Here is a 7,641-nt window from a genome sequence, read left to right as displayed (position 1 = left end):
AGAGAGAGAGAGAGAGAGAGAGAGAGAGAGAGAGAGAGAGAGAGAGAGAATATATGAGAACTACAAACAAACTAAACGTAGAAGGCTTCAGCTTTTTTTTGTTTGTTTTTTGTTTTTTATTTTTTTGTTTTTGTTGCCTCCTAGAAGATCCAGGGGTCGGGGAACTCCTTTCTTTGTATCTTTCGCCAGATCTAACCCTTGATAAAACCTGTGAACCCCACCTAGGCCGCAGTGAATTAGAAAGCCTGTGACTTTCCAGAGAACACACAGAGAGAAAGAAGTTAAGAAGCAGGAGCCAGTGTTTTCCCCCTTTCCCTGTAGTAGATTTACCAAGAACTCTGTTTTGTCTTGTTTTGCTTTGTTTTCTTTAAGAAGATGGCAGATGTGATCTCTTCCTTTCCGTTTTTTTTTTTTTAATTAGAAATTATTTCGAACTGCCTGAGCAGGATGGAAAGTTTGCATCGAGGTTAAGTTTACCAGTTGTTTTCGCTTCCTTTCAATCCCGGTTTCTGCTCTCTGATATCCTATGCATGAAATCTTTTGTCAAGCTGCTTTTGCAAAGCCCAGCGAAGCAAGTTAGCCTTGTAAAGGGCATGCTACCCTTCTATATAATCAAGCCGACCATAGTTTTAAAACAACAACAAACAGCACCAAAGATAAATAGGGGATCTGAACCAATTCTATTTCCTCACGCCATGTTTATAACGTGGCATTTAAGAGAAGCATCAGAATCTAATGACTTGAGACCCAGAAAGGACCCTCACTATGCATCCTTCCAAACATACAGATGTTCTCATAAGCAATCAGTAATGTTTTAATTCAAACAATACATTATTACAAAGAATCGTTGGCGATAGCAATTCCAAGTCGAAAATCTAGCATACAGTTTGGGAACAAACTTTCACTGGGAGCAGTTCTTCCACAGTGTTCCAAACACGTTGTCCTTCTCTTAGTTCAGGACCCTATTTTAAACAGACATTTTCCTGGTTCTCAGACTGAAAAAAGAGCCAGGATCCTAAGATACTCCACTCATAGGGAGATTCTGGAGAGAACTCAATAATAATAAGATCCCATGATTAATGTGCTCTGAAGATTCCTGTGTTTGTTATTATACAATTCGCATACAAATCGAAGATCCCGAAGCCAGCTACACTGTTTCCCTCTATCTAGAGATTCTCATATGACCACTAATTTTTTTCCTCCTTCCCTAGTTGACTGCTATGTGTGTATTTAACACATCAAGCATATCTGTAAAGTTGTCAGTGTTTTTATAGAATACATAAAACTGATTACATAAAGGTGATTAGCAATATTTTTCCTGAGCACTTGATTACAGGAGCGACCTCTTGTGTTCAATGAGAGATTAGACACTCGCCTGTCAAAATTGGACTCCTTGTGACCTTTGTATGCTGCTAGGTCAAATATATGTCCTTCAAACCAGCAGGGGTGTGAATTTGTACTTTGAGCTCCTTCGTTTTGAAAATGAAGTAATGAGTCAAATGCAGAAATGATTTCTTCATCCTCCCTCACCTATATAAGATTCTTCAGATAAGAGATACATGCTAAAATTATTTAATAAGTTCCTCTTGAGTCTGTAGTATTTGCCCACATGCCTTGGAACACACTTCCCAGGGTGCAGTTGTTACACTTAAGCTCTCTGGTGGTCCATTTAAGATGGTTTTGTTTGTCTGCTCCTGTTTCTTTTTTCTGCTTTAATCAAAACGGAAACATTCCACATTTAACCTCAGACAGATTCCTACATATCATGAAATCACACCATTTTAAAAAATCTTAATATGTTCTAGTTGCCATTGGAAAGTAAAATCATGCTTAGAACTTACTTATTCTCTAATGTCTAGCAGATATAAGAGAACCCTGAATGTTTCTTTGAAAAAAAAATCTATACAATGAGAAGAGCTATGCTTTCCCACATAAATAACATTGAGCAGAAAACGCGAGATTTCTTTGGTCAATTTCTCCTAAAGTTATGAATGCGCTTGCTTATTTATTCTCAGGAACCAGAATGTGGGTTGAACTGGTAGAACAGCTAGACTTCCTCTTTTAATTCAGATAGAAAAATATAACCAAAGGGTATATTCCCCTCACCTTCCTAAACACATAATTCAGGGGTCAGAATGAAACACGGACACGTTCATTCAGCTTTGAAAAGAAGAAAGAATGCATGTGTACTCTTTTATACTTTTTCTGAGCAGTCTCTAATCCTGTAGAATAAGGCTATATGAACCATTGGCATCTTTAATCATGTCCAAAGATCAGACAAAACAACGTGCTCTTAAAGGGAGTCGGGATTAGCACTTCTGTTCCGTGGGGAGCTGGATGGAGATGCTTAGAGCTAATTTATTTCTATTCCAGTTGCCTGTGGCTTGTTGGGGATCTGGGGAGAGACTTCTCTGATTTCACAGGGAAAGGAGAGAGAGAGAGAGAGAGAGAGAGAGAGAGAGAGAGAGAGAGAGAGAGAGAGAGAGAGAGAGAGAGAGATATCGAGATCCCCGCAGAGAGATCATGTCGGAAATTATTACCCTTTTATTCATCCCTTTTTATCATTTTGCTAAGAAAAAAAAAAGCAACGACAATAAAGGTAGCTGTTAACGATAACAAACCTTCACTGCGATTCACATCTTATCGCCTAGGACTCCTACTGAGAATGTAGTTGTGTTGAGTGCCAATTACTTTATTAACCTGTTAAAACAATCCGAATGAATTAGCCAGAACTTTCGTCTCCGGGCAGAGATTCCTAGCCTGCATTTTTGAGTTCAGGTGGTCGTTTCTGTCATCAGCGATCCTTTCTTCGGGTTCTTTGCCGGCCGGCTCTGAAGGCAGTGCTCACGGGCGGTCTGCTGCTCGGCTCTCAGCCGGGATAAAATTGCACATTCCCGGCAGCGGCGAAGCCACAAACCTCAGGTCAGTCCTGAGACAGGATCCGAAGCTGATTGCTGTGAGGAGCTGGGTCAAGTAAGGACAGAGATTTGCCACCTCCTTTACAAACCGTGCTTCTGGAGGTATTTACAATTTTCTCTTAATCGGGTAACAATCCTTTTCAAAGGAAATCCTCCCCTTCCCCTCCGTAACTACTGAATGATCAAGACAAAAATTTAACTGAGTTCTGCCTGGGACCCTAGATTGGAACCAGAGATCATAATACACTAAAAGGCTTGGCCCAATTCGGCCCAGAGCCCTACCTTTGACAAAACTTTCCCTACGTGTATCTAGAGGATGGAGAGGGATCCTAGGTTGGTAAAGGAGCTGTGGGCTCCCGTAGTTGAGTATTGTACTAGATCTGCTCCAAAGCTTGCAAATTGCACCCACCTTGCTGCCCAAGCTCTCGGAGAACCCAGGAGCACAGTAGCTCCATTTAGCTGACGGAATTCATCAAATCCAGCTTGATCGTCCTTTCAGAAAGCCCGGACACTTTTCCTCTTCTGGAGTCTGTCTAAGCCTCAGCTCTGAATTTAGAGCCTCTGCAGTTGTTTTACCTTAAGCCTCGGGAGGTTTACAGCGAGGAGGAGCGGGGGAGGAGGGGTGGGGTGTACCTCAGAGGTCAAAGAGGCGGGGGAGGAGTAGAAAATTACCGGCCAAGCTGGGAATCTACCAGGATTGACTAAGGGCAACCTTCCCTTAAGTTTCTATAGCAGTGTTGTTATGATGGCCTCCTAGGGCTGTTGTTTTCCGGTGGGCTATGGAGGTGATGTCAAGAGTTACTGCTACGTCCTTTGAATTAAACTGCTGGCTAAAGCGTGTTGTGGCGGGTGGCATAGCTGAGGTTCCTGGATGTGGCTGGTTTTTTAAAGGGGCGGGGAGTCATTGGTGCACTACCAGAAGATTCTGGGCGCCAGAAGGAGTTTGGGGGCAGGAAAAAGATCTTCATATCCTAGTAAAAGCTTAATCATTTTGAGGAGTGAGATTTTTAAGTTTGTTGTGTCCTGCGACCCCATGGAGGTTAATGAATGGGTGAAACAGCTCTTGTTGAGAATCTTCTATGCCTCCAGATCCACGCTGATAAAATTAATCGCTTTCATATTTCACGCAGAAAAAAGGATTCACCCTCCCCTCCCCATACTTGATAAATATGAACAGGGAAGGGAAAGGGGGCTCCGGGAGATGGCTCCTTTAGAAAACAACTTTAATCAAATGGACTGAGTTAACAGGCTTCAGAAGGGTGAACGGCGCCCTTCCCTCTGAACAGCAAGAGGAGCAGTAAAAACCAGGAATTTCTGTCTTCTTATCCTTCCAAGGATACATACAAAGTCTTGGGGATTAGCTTTTGTAAAAATCGCCTCCTGCTTATGTTCTAGACAGAAATTGAACCTGGTTTCCTTGCAGGGAAGAGAAAGCCCCTAAATGGAGACTGGATACCCAACACCACCAGGTCTTCCTTTAACCCTCCTCCCATCCCGGGCCTCTACTTGGCTTAATCTGCAAGTTGCCAACCTACAACCTGAACCTGTCCCTCCCATCACAAATGTTAGTTCCTACTAGAATAAAGGAGAAAATTCGAGCCCAACAGTGGAGCATAGCCTTTGAGTTGGCTTCAACAGGGAATTAACTTGCTTGGCCTCTGGCCTGTGGGCCCAGAGATGCTTATCAAAGTGAACATCCTTGTACTAGATGAGAATTCGAAATGTCTAAATGGGGCATGAAGATGTCCCTACTTCTGGTATGGGCTGTCAACTGGGAGACCCTCCAAAATCCTAAGCATGGAAAAAAGTAGAAAAAGAAGCATAACCCCTGGCAATGTGAGCTCATAGCTGCTGCCCTCTGAATAGGCTGAACATCCAGGCTTAGGTTGGCTACAGACACACCCATGCTCCATTACCCAGCTCTCCTCCCAGCATGAGCATGCACGCGTGTGGAAATGAAGGATCTGAGGCGGCATTTTAGCTGCTTCACAGAGTGAAGCATCACAGAGCGAACATCACTGGGGGCTCTGCTTTTCCTGAGGGCCCACTTTCAAGAAAACCAACAGGATATGTCTTGGTAGCAGCTTTTGGAAACAATATTACAGTGCATTAATAGCAACGAAACGTTCACATGGATATCTGAACCTTAAATTTTTCACTCCTTAAATTTTTTGGGACTTTGGTGTCCCAAAGCGTTAGTTGCATCTTTCTCAGGTTTGTCTTATTAAATTTATTAAGCAAACATTTTCTCCAGGAAAGAAGAACTGTTTGCAACCCCCCCCCCCCATGCTCAGATGTTAGGATGCAGGGGTGTTGTGGGGATGGGTAACATGGCTTGATTATCCAGACAACTGCCATCTTTGTTGATTTAAGAGTTCCTCAGTCAAAAGGACTTTACCTTGTTGTCATTTTTCAGTTGCTCTTAAGATATCTGACACACCTCTATTGTATAAAATTCAGTCCAGAAAACAAACAAAACAAAAAAAAACACAAAAACAACAAAACAATTTTAATTAGGAATAATTCAAAAGATGTCTGTTGAAGCTTTATCTGTCTCTATTTATAGGTTGCATGTACCTCACAATCTGATATGTAAAGATATCAAAAAGTACGCAGTATTTCCTTTAAGTGTAATTATGAAGTAATTATATGCTAATGATAGTGCCATTTTACTTTAGAAGATAGTTCCATAGAGAAAAAAAATTCAAGTGCTCTTTCTAATATGCATAACCTTCTTCTACCAAGAAACTAATTGGCAGGCTTAAAAATTATATTCAAATATTCTTTCATAGAGAAAATAGAACAATATTGGAAACTTCATTAACCAAGGTCCAATCAAACAGCATGATCTAAAACTAGATGAGAGGGGTCAGTACTACAAGGAAGTACTCTTCTATTTTATTTGTTTATGTATAAAAAAATATTACAAAGTTGTGTACTAAATGTGTGCATGACTAATTATTCAGAAATCTTTAATTATACCAGCAATAGCTGAAATATAAATAAATCCTAAATGAGACCTAAGGGCTAACTATAAATTTAACCTTTCAGATATGAAAATATCACATGATCACTATTCAAATGTAAATGTTATAATAAAAATTAATGTAATGTTAGATTTTATCACTTCATATTTTATAAGAAATTGACATAAAAGCAAGCATTGTGAATAGATTTGCTTTCTATAATACCTAATAGATATGTGCCCATTATTAAATAGTGATAATGGAAAGATTTCTGTGTAACAATTTGTTTCAATGACTATTATCAGAGGGTTCATTCTATCTAGAAGAACACTGCACTGGAAAGTGATGGCCTATACCTTTAATCCCAGCACTAAGAAGGCAGAAGCAGGTGGATCTCTCTGAATTCAAGGCCAGTCTTGTCTACAGAAGCCAGTACTGGGCTACAGAGCAAGTTCCAGGACAGCTAGTGCTACACAGAGGAACCCCCACGGTCTCAATAAACAAACAAGAATGTTGCAATATTATCTGATGTGTGTTCTCACTTGATTGAGGCTAAATTGATGTTTTGTTGTATGTTAAGAATCTCCAGACTTTCCCTCAAGGTTATGATCATCTCTAAAGAACCCTACACCCTGAAATGTATCAAGAAGTTAGTGATTATCCATAAGTAGTCTACAGGACTGCTAGAATTCAACCAAACATCAGGACTTACATTGTTTCTTGCATTTCTTGAAATGAGGATTAGCTATCCAAGTTACTCAAGCCAAAGGAGCTCTCTGTGTGTGTAACTTTGGCTATATTTCAGTAGTGCAAATATATTGCATTTGAAGATGCTGTCTGTGAGGAAGGGACATGAGCATCTTTTTAACACAGAAGAAAACTTAATTGGATGAGGAAAATAATCAAATTTTTAAATATGGTGCTAGAGGAAGAACTGAGTTTTGGTGAAGTTATCAGCCACTAGAAGAAAAGATGAGAGTAGGTTTATGGTTAAGATGAGAAAAGTGTTTTGTCTTGTGGAAAGAGAAAAAGAAGATTATTGTGGGAAAGAGGCATCAGGTACATTTCTAAAGGAACAAAGAAAGAGATGGGCCTTGTTGACCCAGCTTCTCCTGGCACCGTATGTCCTTAAGAGTGAAACTCAGATCTGGGACAGATATAGATGGAGGTTGCAGGAGAAAAAAATCAGAATTTATAATCATTTTCATTTGATACTTAAAACTTTAAAAACCAAGGTTAAGGATTACTTTTGTAGAAAGTAGGTTATGGGGGGGGATTTAAAAACTTTTACTGTAGTTGTAAATGTGTTACACTTGCATCTTTATGAAAGACAGATTCACTGTTGGTATGAGGTACCATCATAGAAAATATAAACAAGAAGTACCAGAAATACCATAATGTGGAGTTTTATGATATTTTATGTACCTAAATTGAACTAGCGATAGGATTCAGGACTCAGAAAGAGAAAAGACCAGATGTGAAAAGGAATTTGGAAAAAAAAATGACTTCAAAGTTTCCCAGAGTTTTTATTAGCCTTTGCCCTTTCTGCAGATTGGATTATAGCACAAAGTGCAATTCAAATATTTGGCACTGCTTATTTAAACCACAACAAAAGGGGAAAGGTGTTGTGAAAACACTGCTCAAGATCCAAATTATGCAAAGCAACTTGAGGAGCTGCCAGCAGCCATGTTATGTTAGCAGTTCTGATTGGGCTTCATGAGACTAGTTACACGGCTCTGAGAAGAACTGGCTTGCAA

This window comes from Grammomys surdaster, unplaced genomic scaffold, assembly GCF_004785775.1.
Source record: "Grammomys surdaster isolate TR1022 unplaced genomic scaffold, NIH_TR_1.0 99, whole genome shotgun sequence".
NCBI lineage: Eukaryota > Metazoa > Chordata > Mammalia > Rodentia > Muridae > Grammomys > Grammomys surdaster.
This window is presented reverse-complemented; position numbering follows the sequence as displayed.